The sequence below is a fragment of the Apium graveolens genome, chromosome 11 (assembly GCF_009905375.1).
Source record: "Apium graveolens cultivar Ventura chromosome 11, ASM990537v1, whole genome shotgun sequence".
In the NCBI taxonomy this organism is placed as follows: Eukaryota; Viridiplantae; Streptophyta; class Magnoliopsida; order Apiales; family Apiaceae; genus Apium; species Apium graveolens.
The window spans coordinates 121,200,189-121,224,626 of record NC_133657.1 but is presented as its reverse complement, the minus strand read 5'-3'; the positions used below and the strand labels follow the sequence as shown (position 1 = coordinate 121,224,626).

General features: G+C 35.4%; 1 non-coding gene across 1 annotated transcript; it reads left to right on the top strand.

Moving 5' to 3' along the window:
* Positions 1-293: 293 nt before the first annotated feature.
* LOC141699461 (small nucleolar RNA R71) lies at positions 294-400 on the top strand. The gene has a single exon (XR_012565924.1). It is a non-coding gene; the product is annotated as a small nucleolar RNA R71 (small nucleolar RNA).
* The last annotated feature ends 24,038 nt before the right edge of the window (positions 401-24,438 follow it).

Below are 24,438 nucleotides of genomic sequence, written 5' to 3'. Positions count from 1 at the left end.
ACTGGTTATCTAGATTTACACCATAGTTAGCCAGAGAATCGATCTTCATAGACAACGCCTTTAGTTGAGCAGTGATAGCCGTAGCTGTATCCACTTTAAGAACTCGTGCTACCTTGCTATGTGGCAATCTCTGAGTTGGATACTGATATTCATTACCAGCCATCAGTTCAATTAGATCATAAACTTCATAGTAGCTCTTAGCCCATAAGACTCCACATGATGCTGCATCGAGCATAGGTCTTGATTGTGCTCCCAAACCATTATTAAAGCAATTGATGATCATCCAATCAGGCATTCCATGATGAGGACACTTCCTAAGCATCTCCTTGTAGCGCTCCCAAGCTTCACATAGAGATTCTCCCGATTGCTGTGTAAATTGAGTAAGAGCATTCCTTATTGCAGCTGTCTTCGCCACAGGGAAGAATTTAGTGAGAAACTTTTGAGCAAGATCTTCCCAAGTAGTAATCGAACCAGCTGGTAGAGAGTGTAACCAGCTCTTAGCCTTGTCCCTCAGAGAGAATGAGAATAGTCTCAGCTTCACAGCATCTTCGGAAACACCATTGAACTTGAAGGTGTCGCAGATCTCAATAAAATCCCTAATGTGCATATTGGGATCTTCCGTTGGAGAACCCCCAAACTAAATTGAGTTCTGCACCATCCGAATTATGCCAGGCTTGATCTCAAAGGTATTAGCTGTGATAGCTGGCCTGACAATGCTAGATTGAATGTCCTTGATCTTGGGTTGAGAAAAATCCATCAAAGCTTTCGTTCGTGCTGCTGGATCTCCCATTGTAATGACTACCTGAAACACAAATAAATCGTGAAAGTAAAAAAATCCGAGTCAGTGAACTTTAACGACCACTGATGACAAACACATAAACTAAAAATTAACACCAAGTCCCCGGTAGCGGTGCCAAAAACTTGTTAGGGCGAAAATACGTGCTAAATTACACGCAACTATACGCGTTCACAAGTAGTATAAGATATAAATCAGATTCGTTCCCACAGAGACTCTTTGGTTAATTTAAGAATATGCACCTATACAACAATAATATGCTTATTATCCAATGCTAAGACAAATAACAAGTTAAGATTGTTTATAACTAACAATTAAACTAACAAATATAACTCAGAGAACAAGAATGGTTGAATTAATATATATAACAAATGTAACATCTGGGAAATTTACGTCTGTATTATATCATATTTATAATAAATTATATGTGTTAATGTGGCATTTATGTGGAATTTACTGTTAAACCATAATTGCTATATGTTACGTGCATCCTGTGTCATCCCGGTATTTTTAAGAGATTTTTCTGATATTTTATTTTACATTCATAGCTTTCATTTCAAATAAAATAATGGGCCTTATTTTTCATCAAACGGCTTTTACCATCGCATCATTCTAAACATCTAGGTATTTTATAAATTTTCTCGTTTTGCGAAATATGACTTTTCCGGGCCCTATTATGTGTTAAAAACCCCACAAAAATCACATTTTTATTTTTATAAAATTATAGGACTTTTATTTATACCATTTCTTTGTATTTTTGCATTCTTCACAATTTTTGGGAAATTTTGGCATATATATTGTATATATAAAATATTTATAAATTAAATTTTAATACTCGAAAATAATAAAAAATTACGGGCTTATTAATTTCAAAAAGTGTAGAATTAGGGCCTTAATTTTAATTAGGAGTATTAATTTTACTACTATAAATAACCTAATTTTTATTTAATTAATCATAATTAATACTTAAGAATCATAAATTTTTTGAAACTGGGTCGAGATTTTCAGAATCGGGTCGAGAATCAAACTGTGATTTCTAGCTGATTTATGCATCAAATCGTGTGATTCAAGTACTCAAATTGAAGGTCTTGATCTGTTCTTTCAATTTCTGGTATCAATTTCATTTTGTAATTCGTTATTTTTTATTTTCGATTTCTAGGGTTTATGTTCGAATTAGTGCTTTTTGATTTTAGGGTTATTATGATGTTTTGATGATTGATATAGCTTCCTGATGTTATTTGCAATCGATTCATGGTGTTTAATTGAACAAACGATACCTGGATAGTGATATTCGATTATTAGGGTTTATGTTCAATTTTCAAAACATAGCTTCGTGATTTCTATGAATATTTAGTTCCTGATATGTCAGGGGTTTGATTGTACAGTTCTTTAGCTTTGATTTGTACTATAGAACGTTTAATTTCATGACCAAATGAATGATTTCGATATTTGGCCGGAATTAATGTCGGTTGTGTCCGAAAATGGGGATTCAGGGGTGTTTTTTGGTCGAGTTTGGCCTGAAACAGATTGGTGAAATGATTTAGGATTGAAACCCTGTGAAAAACACATCAAACAGTTGTGTTTTTGGCCTGATTTTGACTCGCCGGAATCCTGCCCGGTGGCCGGATTCTGGAAAAATCAGGTCATGTTCTTCAAGACCCGGATTGTGACCCGTTTGACCCGTCCAGTTGACCTGTGTTTGATCTGAAATTGTCAGAGTTTATTTTCTGACAAATGTTTCTGGATTTTTATTTTTATTAATTATAAAAATCAGTTTTATTTATTTTTTAAATTGATTAATTAATTATTTAATTAATTGATTTATATTATAGATAATTCTGAAATATTTTCTAAAAATCAGATTTAATTATTTTCTCAATTATTTATTATTTATTAATTATTTAAAAATGATTAATTATTTTGATAATTAATCAAATAATTTTCAATAAATCATAATAAATTTATTTTAATTCCAAAAATTATAGAAAAATCATTTTTAATTCTGATTTTTCTTAAATAATTATTTAAAAGTTATTTTAGGGTTTAAAAATTAATAATAATTATTTATATTGAATAATAAATTGAATTATTCATATTTAATTGATATTAAATAAACCGTTAGACCGATTCGAGCGAAACGAAAGCCCTTTGACTCTGAAAAATGAATTTTTTTCATTAAAAATAATATTAAGACTAATTTCTTCTAAAAATTAGTTGACTTTGTTATTTGTTTGATTATCAGTTGAGTTGCGTGCCGAAACGAGTCCGAAAAATTCTGAAAAATAGGAAACGAGTCAGATAATGATCAGTTGAGCGATCAGCGAGTCGATTTTGATTCTTAAAAATTATTTTAACTATTAAAAATGATTATGTGCTTATGTGCTTATATGTATAATGTGGTTAATCAAGTCTTACTTGTTAATATGTAATATACGAGTCAGTCATAAGCACATGGGTAGACAATAGGAACAATGTGAAGTCAATTCAAGACGCAATTAAAGTACGAAATGACTAAATCAGTCTATTTCTCTAACAGAAGCTAAGCCAGCAAGGCAGGTTGAGTCGGTGATAAACAAAGGTGACATAATTGCAGTGAGTCAAGTAGAAGGCAAGTTTTTCCCCTATTCTACTTTCAGAATAGTGATATTTCTTCAGATTCTTATCACGCTTGCACTCTTTTGATTTTCTTGTTCATATTTCATTTCGATTCTTGATTTCTCCTTTTCATTTGAATTCATTGTTCATATTCCAATTGTTACTCACAAATATTGATATATTCTGGTGATTTGAATATGTCAAAGCATACCGATTGTTCCGTTTGTTATTCCATGGACTGGATAATGATACTTTGGGGGTTTAGTTTACTTAATCCAAAGGACCGAGACATAACCAGATGCTTGAGATGGGCCGTAGTGTCTGGGTGCCCGACGGGATCTATATAGTGGGATATAGATCTGCACTGTATCCTGGCTGATCAGCAGGGTATATATGCGAACTTGTGTCCAGTTTAGTTCATTTATAACTCGCTAGTAATAGCCTTCTTCTACTCTCGCGGGGTTATATCTTTGCGGATATACCCAGGTTACCGTTTCATTTAAACTGCTTAAACACTGTTTATATTTTGTGGACTCGTTGAGCAATTTTTGGCTCACTCCTTTTTGTTATTATTCACCTTATTATTTTCAGTTAAGAAGGAATATGAAACTAATCAGGACTCGAGTGGTAAAGAAGCGGGTCAAGCCTCGGGATCCTCTCATACCCAAGGTGTTGATCCCAATCTAGGAAGAAAGCTTTGAGTTGCCCGAACAGGTGGAGTGTAGATAGTTAGTATGTGTGTTTGAATAAAAGATGAACTTAGTTTAAAACTGGTTAGACAATGGTTTGTAATAAAGAGAGTTTGTAAGATTTTGAATTTGCTTTGTAAAATAAAGTAGTTAGTGGTTCTTGTTTTCATACTTCAACCTAAAAAGATCCTGGTTAGTGTTAAAGGGGTTTAGATTCATTTATTTATTAATTGTTAATCAGATTGTACAGGTTTGGTTATTAGCTAGTAACCCCCATACTTATACCCCAGGTCTGGAGGGCGTTACAGGTTTGGCATCAGAGCTATAGGTTTTGTCCCTGAAAACAAGAACATTACGGTTAAGATAAGATAGGAAGATCACATAGGATATGAATAGTCGAATAAGAAGAGTAGTGTTATGATTTAGATAATATTAGGATAGGAAGGTATTAGTTCTAGGAATGATTTAGTGACCTTTCTTCTTTCTTTGATATATTATCAGATGGTGTCGTCAGGTTATTCTGCTTCTTCTGAGAGGACCGTCACCGGGCCAGTCACACTAGTTGTGCCACCAGTATCTGAGTACATGTTTCCTCCTCTTCCACCTCCACCACCATTGCCATAGGAGCCAGTACCTCCAGTACAGGTGATAGTCCATGACCCTATAGAGATGTTTGATCCATTGGAGCTCTTTGAGCCTTGATCATTGAAGAGGAAAGCGAAAGATCTCAAAAGGAAAGAGGACAGGGAAGTTTCCAAGACCGTTCCAGCAGGAAGCCGGGATTTCAAGCCCGGACAAATTTGAATTTTAAAAGGATAGGACAAGATATCCAGAAAATAGGTAATAGTTTTCAAGCCCCCAGCCAGCAGGGAATTGTCAGATTCCTAGTGCCGTACTGCAAGACTTTTGGACGAAAACATAATGGCATCTGTATCAAAGCGGATGTGACATGTTTCAAATATAAGCAGAAAGGACACTATTCTAATGAATGTCCAATGGGAAAAACAACATAAATTACTTGCTTCTAGTGGGGAAAGAAAGGACATATCGCTAGGAATTGTAAAAGACCAGTAATGGCAGCTAGTATTCCGAAAGTGTTGGAATTACCTCCTCCACCGCCGCCTAATCAACCCAGAGTAAGAACTTTCAATATGACAATGAAAGAAGCAGTGCAGAGTCCTAGTATAATTACAGGTACGCTTTTGGTGAATTCCGTAAATTCAAAAGTATTAATTGATTCTGGAGCTACCCGTTAATTTATTTCTGAAGAATTCCTTGATAAGTTATATTGTGACATGGAATGGTTGGGCGAGACGTTAATTATAAAATTAGCGAATGACGACCAAGTTCCAGTAAAACGAGTGTGTCCTGCGTGCGATATCGAAATAGCAGGACATCATTTCTCTGTAGACTTGATTCCTTTTAAGTTAGAAGAGTTTGACGTTATTTTGGGAATGGATTGGTTAGTTTATCATAATGCTCAGATCGATTGCGCAAATAAGAAAGTCAAATTATGAACTGCGGAAAATGCAACGGTAATGTTCAAGGGTGAAAAACATCGAAAGAAATTTCTGACTACGATACAGACCAAAAGATTACTTCGATAAGGATGTGAGATGTATATAGCCTACGTGTTAGATACTGAGAAGGGAAGTCCCTAAATAAAAGATATTCCAATTGTGTGTGAATTTCCGAACGTCTTTCCACACGAGCTTCCAGGGTTACCGCCATATCGAGAAATTGAATTTACGATTGACTTAGCGCCAGGTACAGAACCAGTTTTGAAAGCTCCATATCGAATGGCTCCAGTCGAGATGAAGGAATTGTCAACGCAACTGCAAGATCTTCTAGACCGAGGCATTATAAGACCCAGTGTATCTCCGTGGGGTTCACCAGTATTGTTCGTGAAGAAGAAAGATGGAAGCATGCGACTATGCATTAACTATCAGGATTTGAATAAGCTCGCTATCAAGAATAAGTATCCTTTTACTGAGAATCGACGATTTGTTCGATCAGCTAAAAGGAGCCGCATGGTTTTCGAAGATAGATTTGCGATCGGGATATCATTAATTAAAGATTAAAGCTGAAGATATTTCCAAGACTGCGTTCCGTACTAGATATGGACATTACGAGTTCCTTGTAATGGCATTCGGTTTGACCAACGTGCCAGCAGCATTCATGGATCTGATGAACAGGGTATTCAAAAGGTATCTGGATAAATTCGTGATTGTATTTATTGATGACATTTTGATTTACTCAAGGACGGAAAAAGAGCATGCTGAGCACTTGAGGATTGCCTTGTAAATTCTGAGGAAAGAGCAACTGTACGTGAAATTCTCAAATTGTGAATTCTGGTTGAAAGAAGTACAATTTTTAGGGCACATCATCAGTAGAGAAGGCATTCAAGTCGATCCAGCGAAGATTAAAGCTGTGTTGAGTTGGGAAAGGCCAAAGACACCGACAGATGTTCGAAGTTTCTTAGGATTGGCAGGATACTATAGAAGATTTGTCAAAGATTTTGCGAAAATAACAACGCTGTTGACCAAGTTAACACGAAAAAGTGAAAAGTTTGTATGGGATGACAAATGTGAAGAAAGTTTTCAAGAGATGAAGAATCAATTAGTAACCGTACCGGTAGTCGTATTGCCAGACGAGCATGGAAATTTTGTCATTTACAGTGATGCTTCATACCGCGGATTAGGATGTGTACTGATGCAGCACGGTAATGCCATTGCATATGCTTCGAGACAGCTAAAACCTCATGAACAAAAATATCCTACGCATGACCTGGAATTAGCAGCGGTCGTATTTGCATTGAAACTTTGGAGACACTATCTCTACGGTGAAAAATGTGAAATCTACACGGATCATAAAAGTTTGAAGTACATCTTTACGCAGAAGGAATTGAACATGAGACAACGCCGATGGCTGGAATTAATTAAATATTACGATGTTACGATCAGTTATCATCCAGGGAAAGCAAATATTGTGGCAGACGCGCTAATCTGGAAAGAAAGATTGAATTTGTTAACTTCATGCGAATAATAAGCCGAGGAATTTGATAAGTTGGAAATCGAAATTCATGTTCCCAATGAATCTACAGAAGCTATCTACGCTATAATTTTTCAACCGGAGTTATTAGAGAAGATTCTTCGCTGTCAAGAAGAAGTGATGAGTCAAGATGACGACTTAACGGGAGAAGAAATTACAGCTCAGAAGGATAACGAAGGAATCCTACGCTTTGCATCAAGAATCTGGATCCCTAACGTGGCAGAACTGAAAGAAGAAATATTGCGAGATGCGCACAGTTCGAAATATTCCATTCATCCAGGAAGTACAAAAATGTATCGTGATCTGAAGGAAAACTTATGGTGGCCAAATATGAAGAAGGAGATAGCCGAATGGGTAAATAAATGCTACACATGCCAGTGAGTTAAAGCGGAACATCAACGACCTAGTGGATTACTGCAACCATTAGATATTCCAGAATGGAAATGAGAACATCTAGCGATGGATTTTGTGGTAGGACTACCAAGAACTAAAGCCAATCATGATGCGATATGGGTAATCATTGACAGACTAACAAAGTCGGCGTATTTTCTACCGATTAATGAAATATTTTCACTCGACAAGCTAGTGCACTTGTATCTTAAGGAAATTGTGATGTGACATGGAGTTCCAATATCTATCGTGTCTGATCGAGATCCCCGTTTCAATTCAAATTTTGGAGACAATTTCAAGAATGCCTTGGAAATAAATTAAATATGAGTACCGCTTATCATCCGCAAACCGATGGGCAAATTGAAAGAACTATCCAAACAATTGAAGACATGCTACGATTTTGTGCGATTGATTTCGAAGGCAGTTGGGATGAGCATCTACCTTTGGTTGAATTTTCTTACAACAACAGCTATCACGCAAGCATTGGAATGCCATCGTACGAAGCGTTATACGGAAGAAAATGCAGATCACCGGTATATTGGGATGAAGGTGGAGAACACAAGGTTTTGGGTCCAGAATTAATCCAACATACCAAAAAAAAGATAAAACTTATTCGAAAATGATTGGATGCAGCACAAAACAGGCAACGCAAATATGCAGATCAAACAAGGAAGGATATGGACTACCAGGAAGGACAACACGTGTTACTCAAAATATCGCCATGGAAAGGATTGACCAGATTTGGCAACAAGGGTAAATTGAAGCCACGATACGTCAGACCATTTGAAATTTTGAAGAAAGTGGGAAAAGTTGCATACAAATTAGCTTTACCGCCTCATATATAACATATTCACAATATGCTTCACGTGTCAATGTTTAAGCGATATAATCCTGATTCTAGGCATGTAATAGAATATAAACCGGTAGATATCCAACCTGATTTGTCTTTTGTAGAACAGCCGATAAGAATTTTAGATCAGCGAGAGAAAGTGTTGAGAAATAAGTCTGTGTCTTTAGTGCGAGTATTGTGGAGAAACCCTATGGTTGAAGAATCAACCTGGGAACTTGAAAGTGAAATGTTAGAGAAATATCCTCATTTGTTTTCATAGTAAGATTCTGAGGACAGAATCATATTAAGGGGGGAAGGATGTAACGTCTGGGAAATTTACGTCTGTATTATATCATATTTATAATAAATTATGTGTGTTAATGTGTCATTTTTGTGGAACTAACTGTTAAACCCTAATTGCTATGTGTTACGTGCATCCTGTGTCGTCCCGGTATTTTTAAGATATTTTATTTTGTATTCATAGCTTTCATTTCAAAAGTGTTACGACCCAAATCATGATTTTATAGCTGATATTTCAAATAAAATAATGGGCCTTATTTTTCATCAAACGGCTTTTACCACCACATCATTCTAAACATCTAGGTATTTTATAAATTTTCTCGTTTTGCGAAAAATAACTTTTCCGGGCCCCATTGGGTGTTAAAAACCCCACAAAAATCACATTTTTATTTTATAAAATTATAGGACTTTTATTTATACCATTTCTTTGTATTTTTGCATTCTTCAAAATTTTTGGGAAATTTTGGCATATATATTGTATATATAAAATATTTATAAATTAAATTTTAATACTCAAAAATAATAAAAATTAGGGGCTTATTAATTTCAAAAAGTGTAGAATTAGGGCCTTAATTTTAATTAGGAGTATTAATTTTACTACTATAAATAACCTAATTTTTATTTAATTAATCATAATTAATACTTAAGAATCAGAAATTTTTTGAAACTGGGTCGGGATTTTCAGAATCGGGTCGAGAATCAAACTGTGATTTCCAGCTGATTTATGCATCAAATCGTGTGATTCAAGTACTCAAATTGAAGGTCTTGATCTGTTCTTTCAATTTCTGGTATCAATTTCATTTTGTAATTCGTTATTTTTGATTTTCGATTTCTAGGGTTTATGTTCGAATTAGTGCTTTTTGATTTTAGGGTTATTATGATGTTTTGATGATTGATATAGCTTACTGATGTTATTTGCAATTGATTCATGGTGTTTAATTGAACAAACGATACCTGGATAGTAATATTCGATTATTAGGGTTTATGTTCTATTTTCAAAACATAGCTTCGTGATTTCTGTGAATATTTGGTTCCTGATATGTTAGGGGTTTGATTGTACAGTTCTTTAGCTTTGATTTGCATTATAGAACGTTTAATTTCATGTACACATGAATGATTTCGATATTTGGCCGGAATTAATGTCGGCTGTGGCCGGAGATGGGGATTCAGGGGTGTTTTTGGTTGAGTTTGGCCTGAAACAGATTGGTGAAGCGATTTAGGATTGAAACCCTGTGAAAAACACATCAAACAGTTGTGTTTTTGGCCTGATTTTGACTCGCCGGAATCATGGCCGGTGGCCGGATTCTGGAAAAATCCGGTCATGTTCTTCATGATCCGGATTGTGACCCGTTTGACCCGTCCAGTTGACCTGTGTTTGATCTGAAATTGTCAGAGTTTATTTTCTGACAAATGTTTTTGGATTTTTATTTTTATTAATTATAAAAATCAGTTTTATTTATTTTCTAAATTGATTAATTAATTATTTAATTAATTGATTTATATTATAGATAATTATGAAATATTTTCTAAAAATCAGATTTAATTATTTTCTCAATTATTTATTATTTATTAATTATTTAAATATGATTAATTATTTTGATAATTAATCAAATAATTTTCAATAAATCATAATAAATTCATTTTAATTCCAAAAATTATAGAAAAATCATTTTTAATTCTGATTTTTCTTAAATAATTATTTAAAAGTTATTTTAGGGTTTAAAAATTAATAATAATTATTTATATTGAATAATAAATTGAATTATTCATTTTTAATTGATATTAAATAAACCGTTAGACCGATTCGAGCGAAACGAAAGCCCTTTGACTCTGAAAAATGAATTTTTTTCATTAAAAATAATATTAAGACCTAATTTCTTCTAAAAATTAGTTGACTTTGTTATTTGTTTGATTATCAGTTGAGTTGTGTGCAGAAACGAGTCCGAAAAATTCTGAAAAATAGGAAACGAGTCAGATAATGATCAGTTGAGCGATCAGCGAGTCGATTTTGATTCTTAAAAATTATTTTAACTATTAAAAATGAATATGTGCTTATGTGTTTATGTGTATTATGTGGTTAATCGAGTCTTACTTGCTAATATTTAATATACGAGTCAGTCATAAGCGCATGGGTAGACAATAGGAATGATGTGAAGTCGAGTCAAGACGCAATTGAAGTACGAAATGACTAAATTAGACTATTTCTCTAACAGAAGTTAAGCCAGCAAGGCAGGTTGAGTCAGTGATAAACAAAGGTGACATAATTGCAGTGAGTCACGCAGAAGGCAAGTTTTTCCCCTATTCTACTTTCAGAATAGTGATATTTCTTCAGATTCTTATCACGCTTGCACTCTTTTGATTCTCTTGTTCATATTTCATTTCGATTCTTGATTTCTCCTTTTCATTTGAATTCATTGTTCATATTCCAATTGTTACTCACAAATATTGATATATTCTGGTGATTAGAATATGTCAAAGCATATCGATTGTTCCGGTTGCTATTCCATGGACTGGATAATGATACTTTGGGGGTTAAGTTTACTTAATCCTAAGGACCGGGACATAACCGGATCCTTGCGATGGGCCGTAGTGCCTGGGTGCCCGACGGGATCTATATAGTGGGATATAGATCTGCACTGTATCCTGGCTGATCAGCAGGGTATAAATACGAACTTGTGTCTAGTTTAGTTCATTTATAACTCGCCAGTAATGGCCTTCTTTTTACTCTCGCGGGGTTATATCTTTGCAGATATACCCAGGTTACCGTTTCATTTAAACTGCTTAAACACTGTTTATATTTTGTGGACTTGTTGAGCAATTTTTGGCTCACCCCTTTTTGTTGTTATTCACCTTATTGTTTTCAGTTAAGAAGGAATATTGTAATAACCCCAAAAATTCTGGACTTTTTGTAAACCTTATGAATAGTGATTTTGTTAATTATGCTGAATAAGAAAACTTTTCAAGTCACACAATATTCTGAGGTCTTATTAGTACTCTATATGGTATATAAGTGTATGTAAAGATCGTCAGAATCCAAATCCGAACGCTTTGATTTTTCCCGAAAATCCACCAGATACCGAAAGAATTGAGTATAAGGTAACATGATAAAAAGGATTTAAATTCAAGAATTTTTAGAGAGGACCATAAAAGGAATATAAAATATTGAGAAAGGTTTAGGGGAAGCTAAGTAATAAGATCCCAGGTATGATCCCTCAAACGATAAACGAGAACGAAAGTTAAGCGAACCGTATAACAGATAAGCGGTCATTAGCCAAGTAATTAGGGGTTAATCAAAGAGGTTAGTGGATGATGATGTCATCACACCAACAAGAGGAAGACAAGTGTAAGAGGATGACATGAGAAAGATGACATATGCATGGTGACATAAGCATGAAAAATGGAGGGATTGGTTGGTTGATTGTGAGCCACACAATTTTTACCATGGTAACAATCTAATTAACAACAAAAGGAAGTAACCAAGCAAAACACCTCACAAATCATTTAATCAAACTAGAAACATTTTTACTACACTTTTTCTTCCCTTGCTCTCGGCCAAAACCAGAGCAGCAACTTAAAACTACCATATCTTCTTCAATACTCACTCAAATGTTGTGTTCTATAGCTCGTTACAAAGGTATTGAGATGGCCTACAACTCTTGTTCACAAGTCTCGTCCAAATAAGAATGTAAGACCCTCATTTTTACAGTTCTTTAAATCGGACTTTTAGAAACTTCAAAACTTAACTTTGTATTCTTGATTTCTTTGGAAAGATCAAGCTTGTAGGAGGTTAGATTAAGGCTCCCTAAGGCTTCCTAACAACTTAACACCTACCAAGGAAGGTATCAACTTCAAACCCTAGCTTTGATTTTTTAATTCCATTAAGTTTTATTGAAGCATTGTTAGTATTAAGGCTTGATCTTTGATTATAAGTAGTTTTGGTGGATTTGTATTGGTTTTGAATATTGGGTCTTTGATTGGTTCGATAAATTGGTAAAACTTGAAGTTGGGGACTGTGTTTGTAGTATGATGGTTGAATATTTTTGTATTGGTGGTTGTGAGTGAATTGATGATAATTTAGAGTGTTAATTAAATTGGAAATCGCGTAAACATAAACGTCATAATGCCCGATTTTCCTTAACTGTTCTGTTCTTAACTTCAGGACCCGTGAACTCACTGTTAGGTTTTGACCATTGCCATGATTAGATAGTTCATGTTACGAGCTTCGTTTTGAAATGTGTTCGCTTGAATCCGATATACGGTTTAGGAGAAACGACCATTTTAAGTAACGGCATTTCGCGACCGAACCATTACCCCTCGCCTCTTTGAAACCTTGGTTAAGGCCCTTAAATGACTAATTGGAGTATGAAACAATTATGTAAAGTGGGTTAGACAGTTGGTAGGGGACTCGCGAAAGAATCGCCTTAAAATTCTTAATGGTTAATTTATTAAAAATGGTGGAACCGAGGGTACTCGAACGACTTATGTGATTTATTAAGCGTAGAAATGACCATAAGCAAACGTTAGGGTTCAATTGGTTAAAGTCTAGTTTCTTAAGCGACCATGGTTTAATTCCGGCGTATGTTATTGTTCATAAGTTACCAGACCCACTCTAAGCTTAAGTCTACCCCGGAGCACTCAGGCAAGTTTTCTACCTGTTATACTGTTGTTGTGATGTATACATGTATATGCATTATCTTGTGATAGATGCATGATGGTTAATTAGCAAATCTTGCGATATATTGGAGCATGCTGATATGGTTTATATCCATGTCTGTTTTGTAATCTTGATATCTATCTGTTGATTCCAATGCTTATAATTGTATAATACCTATGCTAGTGATAAGCAGTAGTTGCGTATACCCTCAGTATAGGGGACCCAAAGGCGAACATTTTCTAAAACCGGGAGTCGATGTTCCCGAGTATATTATATATATTTATATATATATATAGATATAGTTTTCAAAACTATTAATCGAATAAGGTTTATTCGATAACTTTATTTTTATTAATGAATATTATCTTGAGTATTCATTCGAGGACTTATGACTCTGTTTATTCTATTTAATGAATATTATTTTGAATATTCATTCGAGGACTTATGACTCCGCTTATTTACTAAATAATATTCTTTATTTTATTAAAGAATAATGTTTCGATAATCAAACTTATTTTCGATTATTCAAATAAAGATCGTATTTCGTATAAGTATACCTTTGGTTATTTATTATTCATTTCAAGTATGAGTTTTAAAACTTCTACTTCAAATTATTTATATAGAGATTATCCTTATGGGAATATTATTTAAATAATAATATTCAGATATTTTCTAATATATCGGGACTAATTCATTTCATTAAATCATCATTACTCCAAATATTCTTAAAAATGTTTTCGAGTCTTCAAAATGATTTTAAAAGTTAGAGCGGATCCCAAAACTCATTTTTATATTTAAGATCTTCTTTTCAAAGGGGATTTAAATACTCGCTCAAAACCTGAGGGATCCGGCTTTGTGGTGTATTTTATATTCGCAACAAGGTTGCTATTTTGATAAATGAATTGATTACTTACCCAAAGTTCGGGAAGTAAGTCCATCTATTGACTCGGCATAAGCAAAATGGGCTCAGTGGGCGTCCATGAAAGTGTAAGTGGCTCAGTGGGAGTCCATCAAATGCGTAGGTGGCTGAGTGGCAGTCCAGCATAAGGTCCTATTGCGGCCAGGGTGATGACCAGTGGGGAATTCGTCCATCTACTAGTAGAAAATGTTACTTATTGGTATCTTTGCCTGATCAGCAAGATATCAGGTTTATGCCAAAGTTTTATCCTTTCCAAATTTATTGGATATTACAACTTTGTTTATAATTTTTATAACAGAGGTTTTCAAGGAGTGTATGAAATGTATATATATATAGGTGTATATATATATCGGGACTTAATGAAGTATCTCATAACTTCATTTCTTTCAAATGATATTTCAAAGATTGAATCTATTCAAGTCTTATCTTGTAGTCTCATCAGTGTGATGAACTTTTGAAACTAATTATAACTTGAACGGTGGTAGTTCAAGTAGTATTCGGAAAAGATACAAGTATATTGGAGTATCTTGTAACTTCATCTTTTAAACGTATATCTAGTAAATGATTATCTTATGCATGTCAAAGATTTTCAGAAAAACGTTGAGACAAGATTAGATATATGAGATCACCTTGCAACGATATTTTATACAGTTATAAACTGGAACTCTGTGTATATTATACATGTCAGAGGATTTCAAAGATTTGAGAAGTATATATGTATATATATACTGAATATTTTGCGACTTCGTCGCGTTAAGATATCAAACTTGGTTCATTTCTTCTTGACCAAGACTTTCATGAGTACTATGAGAATGCTCATATATTGTTAATTATTATACATATTATTTCGGTGGGCTTGTTGCTCACCCTTGCTTTCTTCTTTCATCACACAACAACAGATAGAAAAGATGAACATGACCAAGCTCCCAATTCGCAAGCGGTTAGGAAACATTCCACAGTTTTCTGGAGGCGTTGATGCCGCAGTAGCTGAGGTAGGAATTACCAATAGGCTAGGCTTTCAACTTTTGATGCACCAGACTTATGTATCTATATGAATTGTAATAATGGCAAGGAAATGTAAATTTATTTAGAAACCCTTTTATGGTATAATGACTTATAATTGTGGAATAAAATGACTTGTGTTATTTTTGGTATTCATCTCTGAGACTATAACTTGTGGTGTGTGTATATTGTGGGGTCACAGTACGCAGTAGTTGGTTGTTTATTAAGATTGAATGTTATTAAGGGAAATGGAACTCGTGACAACCCAGATCCCCGACCCCGGGTTTGGGGGTGTTACAGAAATGGTATCAGAGCTAAGGGTTATAAACCTCAGAGATGATATGACGTTAAAATAATAAGTTCACTAAGATAATAAGAACTCTTGCCAAGTTCATAGTCGGACTACCTAACGTAGTACTGACAGTTAAAACCCTTATGGGAACCCTTTTAAATATCGTGATTGAAGCGTAGTTCGTTATCGTATAGGTAGCGGGACTCCGAACCCTGAGGTTGAGAAGCAACAACGCGATGATGTTTTATTACTTATTGGAGATCAGATTATGGATCCGATAGAGCGTCCTAACGCGGGACCGGATGATGTTCATATTGCGGATGTAGTGGTTGAGGATGTTGTCCTAGAAGGGATTGTTGCTGAGAAGAATCCCGTAGAGGATCCTGACAAGAATGAATAAAGGACCACTGAGGAATTGATGACTATGGTTAGGGCGACTACCAGAGGTAGGATTGGCCGGTTACTACCGGAGGTTCGTTCAAGTTCGTAAATATAGTTGCCCCTTTAACCCGCTTACTCGTAAGACTGAGAAGTTCGAATGGACAGAGAAATACGAGAACAACTTTCAAGAACTGAAGCAAAGATTGGTGACGGCCCCTATGATGGCGTTGCCGGATGGAAAAGGAGATTTCGTGATGTGTAGTGACGCTTCGCATAAGGAATTAGGGTGCTTCTTATACAGCACAACAAGGTAATCGCGTACGCATCAAGACAATTAAGGGAATATAAAATTCGATATCCCCACCCATGAGCTTGGGCTCGTGGCAATAGTTTTTCCCTAAAGATTGGAGGCACTACTTGTATTGAGAGAAGTGCAAGATTTACACAAACCATAGGAGCTCTAGTACATTTTTACGTAGAAAGAGCTCAACATATGCCAGAGGAGGCGGTTAGAGCTAATCAAGATTTATGATTGGGAGATTCTTTATCATTCGGGGAAAGCCAATGTGGTGGCTGATGCCCTTAGTAAGAAGGAGAGACTCAAGATGATAATGTCTTTGGGAGAGTTTATAAGAGATTTTAAGAAAATGGAAATAAAAGTGAAGGTAACCGGAGCTGGTACTGAAAAGCTGTTTGAGATTGCAATACAACCCGAATTATTGGAAAAGAACATATTGTGCCAGAAAAAGTGATGAATGAAGGCAGAGAGCCAACAAGTAGATAAGAGATTAATACCGAGAAAGATGATAAGGGAATAATGAGGTATTTCTACAGAATTTGGGTTCCAGATGTTCAAGAACTTAAAGATGAGATCTTAGATGAAAGCTAGTTTGAGGAATAAGATTTAGAGCAAACCCTGAACGTGATAGTCAGGGAGGTCGCCATCAAGATAGAAGGAACCCATAACATAATAAAGTGGAAAATGAGGATTTAAAATATGTAGGATGACCCCGATTATGAGGAGGAGGAGGGAACGTTCAGACTAAGGAAACAGAAGTTGAGTGAGGAAAGGAGACTCGAGACGGTACTCCTATACGATAATTTATGGACCTTTCTAGACAGAACTTAGACTATTATCCCCAACCACCACCCTGAGGAAACAATGCGGTGAGAAATTCTTTCAGGACCTTTAAGTCGCTAAGCTCTCAGAGTTCCAAGGAACAAGCTGACCCAGTCGAGGCAAGAGCCTGGCTAAAGGAAATATAGGAATCATTTGAGATTCTAAATGATTGATGAATCACAAAAGACTATTTTTGTCACTTACCCTCCTAAGAGAGAGGCCACCCGCTGGTGAAAGGCCAAGGAAGGCACGGAGCAAGATATTATAATAAACTGATTTAAGTTCAGTCAATTGTTTTCAGGAAAGTACTTCCCAAGGTTATGGAGATAGTGTAAAAGCTTTAGAGCCAGAACAAAGGCAGACGAGTATAATGAATTATGAATCTAAGTTGTAAAAGTTGTCAAGATTCGTTCTGAGGACACGAATCCAGAATGACGGGATGTTTGAAATCAATGCTTATGTTGTGTTGGTTCATGAAATAATGATAAGAGAAAGGAAAATAAAAAGAAACTGAAGTGAAAAGGAATATAAAGGCAATAGAGTTTGAGGAATGATAAGGGAGTTGGGTATGAGGAAACCCTAAAAACTCGTAGCAATAGAAATAGAAAAGTATGTAATCATCAAGATGAGGGTGATTCACCATGAGTTAAAATTGATGGTTGAAGGCATAAGAGATACATATACTTTATCCCCTGTAAGTTGGGAGGATTCGAGGAAACCTTGAGATAGTTCAAAGGATAAATAATGAGACGCGGATAGACTGAGGAGACAAGGAAGTAAGAAATTAGGAAAATTGGATGAAGGAAGTGACCTTCAAAAATGTGAAGTGTAAGACCGGTGGCTTGATACCCATAAAAGGAGACGCCAGGTATGAAAGACATCCCAACATTGAGATGACTGTTGAGATAAACAACAAAAGTAAATGAGGAATTATTAAGAAGAAGTTCACGTTGAACACGACCAATATCTTCCAGAACATCCTGGTGATCATTACCAAATCAGGAAAAAAAAGCGGATAACCATTTTTTAACTTTTGGAGGCCATATGGATTGACCTCAACTTGAATAAGGATGCTATTGTGAAATTTGGTATAGACTATCGAGGTGGAAATGATTGAATAAGATACCCTTATCAGGGATATATGACTTTATTTATCCATGTAAGGATGCAAGTACCTTTTTAAAGGTGGAATTAAGGATAGAACATCGGTAATTTAAAATGAATCCCAGGGGAATGCATAAAGGTTGGAGTTTCACCCTTAATAGGGATAGTATGAGTTTTGACAGTATGAATTGGAAAGGAGTAAGGTAACAACAACCTTTAAGGATCAGTGGAGAAATTTTTCAGAAGTATATAGATAATGGTTCTAGTATTAGTAAATGGTATTTTGATATGCCCTGTATCTAGGGAATACAGGAGGAACGATTCAAGGATAACCTTAGAGGTTTTACAAGGAGAAAGGTAATATTCAAAGTTCTCAAGAATAGAAATTTTGATGAAGGAAATATGACGTAATTATAATAATGCCAAGTGGGGAACGTGTTGAACCATAAGAAAGTATAGATCGATCCAATGAGGGTCGAGATTGGTGAAAACAAGAAGGACCCAAGATAAGAGACGTCCTAAGTATGATCGAGAGTCAGTCGTGGCAATGTTCACATCTAAAGACTAAGGCAATGACTTATGGAAAAATGGTGATTTTTTTTCTCACCAGGACTTAAGAGAAGCATTTTCACATAAGCAGTGATTAAAATGAGGTAGAAAATTTAGTTGGAGGTGGTTAAAATGACATTGATTGTAAGGAAATTTTACTATCAGGAAAGGCCAAAGAGGTGGCCAACACTTTAAGTGTAAGAGGACAATTATCGGCGCTCGTGCCAGAGGAATACAGTGATAATGGTTAATTCCGTGAAGGTTGTATTATGGTGTGAAATATTGACATTCCTTCTGATGACTGTGCGGTACTCAACCGTAATAGTAGTTTGGTAAAGATTTAATTCATGTAATCGCCATGAGCGGGCTTTCTATCTTAGAAGGTCTTATCTTAAGATAATCCAGGAGCATGTTATGAAAGGACTAAATGAACCTTTGAGCTTCATGTCTCCCAGTAAAGAAATATGGTTAATAATGGTATTAGCCTGCTATCGTTGCTTTGATTGAAACTCTTCTGTAATTTTATCTGCTTCATGTCATGTATGTACGTCAGGATCAGAAATGTTCTTCACGAATCATGAATGGTGATTATGTTACCTCCTTAGAAGGATTCAATATGATATGAATGGACTTCGTATGGTTAGCTATTAAAACTTCATGGAAAACGAATGACTACAGTAGGTCAACGGTGGGCCATAGTAATGCAGGAATGATTTTACGAGTAATGAGCCGATTACTTACAACCGTGAGAGTTGTATTAGAATGGATGTTGAGAGTGAGTACCACTAATCGGGTCGTGGTGGTGTATAAGTTATCATTGATAGGCTAATTAAGTCGATTATCTACCTATTGAATACTTATTCCTTCTTATCAATAGAGAGTCGTATTACTATACGAGGAAGGTTGCGATGCAAGCATAGAATTCTAATAACGATGACATCTAGAATGAAATCCCAGATTCTATTTTCGATGTCGAGGGAGTTTCAAAGGTGATTGTTTATAAGCTCGAGCAAGAGCATGGGTGTAATATCCGGGATATATCGTGTAATTATTTTTGATATTATTATGTGTGCCCAGTATCTATTCTGTGAATTAATTGTTAAGTGTTATCTGTACTTGAATATTCAAAAATAATATTAATTGAGTATTTTAATTTTTATATGTCCAAAATAAAATATAGATAATTGTCATATCTTCCTAATTATTTTTATGTTGATTTATGGATTTATAAGAATCATATGAAATTTCTAAAATCTTTTTCCGGGTAATTAAAATCTATTTTATAAAAACGGGAACCAATTGACGTCAACCGTTGTTATGTTTTTGGAACCCGAAACTCTTCCGAGAACTCCTTCCTAACCTAATTGTAATATTCTGAGCATTTTTCATGTTCCGACTTTTTCGATCCGGCTTACGGTTTGTCCTGCGCGGGTCCCGGCGCAACATTTTCGATACAATACTCGTTTCGGTAAATTAATAAAACCCGTATTTTCGATAAACGGGAGCTTTTTATTAAACTATCCCAATTATCACTTCGTAATACATGTAACCAGGCGCTGAGACCAAGACCGCAGTATAAATTGTACTAATTTGGATAATTATCCCGAAAACTGATACCGTTTGGATCAGTTTTTACAGATAAACGTACTGTTTTATATCCGGAATGATCCAACGGGATACAAATTTTCCGTAATTATAAATAGCCTTTTACCGTATTTTATTTCGTATCAAAATTATTTACAGATAGTTAATTATATAATTTTCAGAGAAAAACCCTAATTACATAAACTGTTCTAAGAATCAAACAGCAAAACGAAGGCGTTACCGATCTCTGTTTTTAAAGCTTGAGTAACCAAAACGAAGGATTTGAGGTGTTCTATCAGATTCTGAGCTTTATTTCACTGCAGAAATCAAGGGTATTTTTCTAAAAATTTATTTATTTTCGAATTTATTTTATTAAAAATATGAATTTTTGTTCGGATGATTGTTTGTATGATTTGATGATTGCATGTTATAGAGCTTGTTTTCCTGATGATTTTCATATGTCATACGTCTGATTTGGAGTTCAATAACATGCTCAAAAGTGGGTTTAATTTTCGAATTTCAAAATTAGGGTTTATAACCCGTATGAATGTTTTCAATTGAAATTTGGGGGTTTTTGATTCAGGGGTTATTAGCTGTTGATTTATAGTGGGTTGTGTTCCTTATAAAATTTGCAATCGATTGATATATAGCTCGTTAACAGAGGATGCTTGAATCGAAGGGAGTTGTGTTTTAAAGATTTGCGATGTTCGCCGGAAACCGGCGATGTTCTTGGCCAATTTCCGGCCAGAACAGGGATGATTAGAATGTTTTGAATGCATGAACAAGTTCCTGGTGTTGTGTAGTGTTGATCTGGAGGTGTTGGTGGGGTGAGGACGCCGGGATCGTCTTCTCCGGCCAGCCCCGATTTTCCGGCGACTGAAACTGCAAAATTGCAGTTTAGTCCCTGTATTTTTGAAGATGGTGAAGTTTAATCCCTGTAGTTTGCAAAGTTTTCAAAAATAGGATTCCTGTTTATAAAATGTTTAAAAATCATATTTCATATTTATTTTTATTATAAAAAAATTCATTTTTAATTTCTGAAAATTCTGAAAATTATTATTTTAATTCCGAAAATTATTTTTAATTCACAAATAAATCTGAATTAATTAGTTAATTAATTTCAGTTAATTTATAATTGATTAATTGGTCAATTAATTCGAAAATTAATTGATTAATTGATTTAATTAATTATTAATTGATTTTAATTAGTTATTTAATTAGATTTAATTATTTAAAAATGATTTAAAAATTCTGAAAAATAGTTTCGAACTTTAAAATATTATTCTAAATTATTTCCAAGGCTTGATAATTATTCTAAAATTATTTCGGAGTCAGAATGGGCCAACCGAACCTTGTTTATTAACCCGAAATTGATCCAACGACCCGTTTTAATTCCGAAAAATGTTTTAAAAATCATTTTAAATACCCGAAAGCATATTTATGACCCGAGACTTCTTTATAGATGATATGTCATTGATTACGTGATGTATTATGTGTTATACGTGACCTGTTGTTTGACTATCGGTCTATATATTCGGTGTTTACTTGGTTATTGCATAGATTTCAATCCGTTAATCGGATTTGGGTAAAACGAAGGGTAGATAGAAGTATGTGTTGAATAGAATCCTGTGAGTTGATGATTGATAGATGCTTATGATATGTGAGCAGAAGAGGCAAGACGTAGGAAAGGGAAACAGGTAGTTGAGGAGTAAGGCGATTGTGATTGAAAGCAAGTGCAGGATAGTAAGCTAATATCGGGCAAGTGTTCTGAACTTTCTCGAGATATTGTAATTCTTGATAGTCTTGTTGACATTGCAAGTGCTTTGAAGCACGGAAACCTAAATCCTGATTTCAGTTATTATTCTTGAGCTATGAACCATATTCTTTCTAAGCCATTGATTATTGTATACCCAAACTCGAACCACAAATCTACGATACTACTCCACAAATACATACAAACTAAATACCAGACACTGAACTGAATTATTATATACTCAATCCATGATATCTTATGCTTTGAAAGACCAAATCCTTGAAACCCTGAAACGTTGTTTCCTTTGTTATCCAATTCTTTCATTACCCAGCATTCAAGCTTTGAAAGTACCTTGTTGATCCTTACAAGGATTAAAACCCTTTCATTGTCAAACATTTATTGTTGTTAATGATTTCGGTTATTGTTTATATTTGCATATTCTGTTATTATGCTAGAATTGGATTGTTTTTATAAAATTGTGGACCAGATTCGTGGTCAGACCATATAATGGTCAAGTTAGGCCAATGTGTGCCTTGGATCCAGTAGTTAGAGCAATGCTGTGTGCCTTGCTCGGGGTTAGTGCGTGACTGATCAGCAGCCTAACCTTGGTTTCTAAATCATAATCCATTGTTCACTTGATATCATAACTATATTCACCTGATGATCATTATTCTCAGTTTTGTCATTGTGACTTGTTGAGCTAGTTAGCTCATTTGTGCGATGTTGTTTATATTCTTTCCAGTTAAAAAGGAACCAGTTGGTAAAGAGGATCCCCAGTCCAGCGCGAGAGCTAGGGGTTCAGGTTGAGAAAACTGAGCTAGTAGGCTTCTTTTGGAATAATTTAAGTTTGTAAAAGTTTGTAATAATGTTTAATACTCAGTTTGAATTTGAAATAGTTGGGATTTGAACGGTTTGTAATATATTAGTGTGTTTGGCTTGTGTGCATACTTTAACCTGTTGCGGTCCGTGGTGGTTGGTAAGTAGGGTCATTGCATATATTATTATTATCTTTATTATTGTTATAAGCAGGTTATAATTAAGGTGTGTGTGTGGACCCCAAACTTCTGACCCGGGTTTGGAGGGCGCCACAGGTTTGGTATCAGAGCTACAGGTTATAAGTCACTGACACAAGCCTAGGTTAACGGGAATGGGTAGAAGGTTAGGATTAGAAGTAAGGCATAGGATGATAGAACGTTGAGAGGTTGAGTGTTTCGGTATATCAGGTATTAGCGTAAATTGTGTTATGGTACGAGATTCTTATATTACGATATAATTTCAGATAGCAGAGATGGCCGACTCTTTTATTCCCGTATCAGCTGATCACTCAGAGCCTTCAGTTGGAGCACCAGCATCGGATCCACGTCCCGTGATTCCACCAGCATTGGCTATTCTACCTCCACCGGTGTTGCAGCCCGTACCATTGCAAGCTATTCCACCCCCAAGCATGAGGCCACCTGTCAGAGGACCCCCACCAGCTGATTCAGATTCCACTGGGCATTCAGTAGTGAGTGCCCCATTCCAGTCTACATTGCCCCCAGTTCCTTATTACCGGTATGAGGCTCTTCTATTGGAGCGTGATTCCTTGTTGGCTCAGATTAGAGAGTTACAGCATATCATCAGGACTACAGATGTTAATCGTGGTGTGAGGGAGCTTCGAGAGGAGATTCATGTGACACGGAGGGTTCTTGAGGCTAGGTTACATGGAGCTACACTACCTGGAAGAGGCCCTGATGCACTGCTGGGCTGGGCTACTGAGGTGATGGAGGACTTTAAGAGGCTAGCAGGACCAGAGTTTCCTTGGAGCTGAATTAGAGATTTTGAGATGAAGATGCTGAGTAGTGTTGCTATGATTATGTAGTATGGACAGTAGTGTGTAGTGTGTATCAGAAGACTTTTGAGTTGTATTTATAGACTAGCGATGCTGACTAGTGAGTAGGTTCTTGTACCCTTTTTGCTTTTACTTTCGAAGCATCTTTACGCTTGTACTACCCTAAAACTTTTGATCTATATATATCAGTACCTTTTTCCCTTCCAACACTGTCATTTACTTTATCGCACCTGTTTTACTTTACCTTATTTATTGTACCAGTATACCCTGTGATACCATGTGCCCTGTTTTCCATAACTGTTTATATTCTGTAAAGAAGCCTGCAATTTACTTAGTTACAACTGTTTTCAAAAAGAGATATTCCTGTTTTACAAAACTATTCTTTTATGCAAATATTTGATTCAAAAGCTAAATAAATTGATTGATTCTTTACAGAAAATGCCTCCCAAAAGAAATACCCGCACCAACATCCAGAATGAAGAAACCAACAACAACAACAATAACAATCAAAATGATATAAACCAGAATGTGAACCCAGGACCCATGGACCCAACAATAGCCCAGATTATTCAAATCTTGGCCCAACAAACAGTTCACCTGGC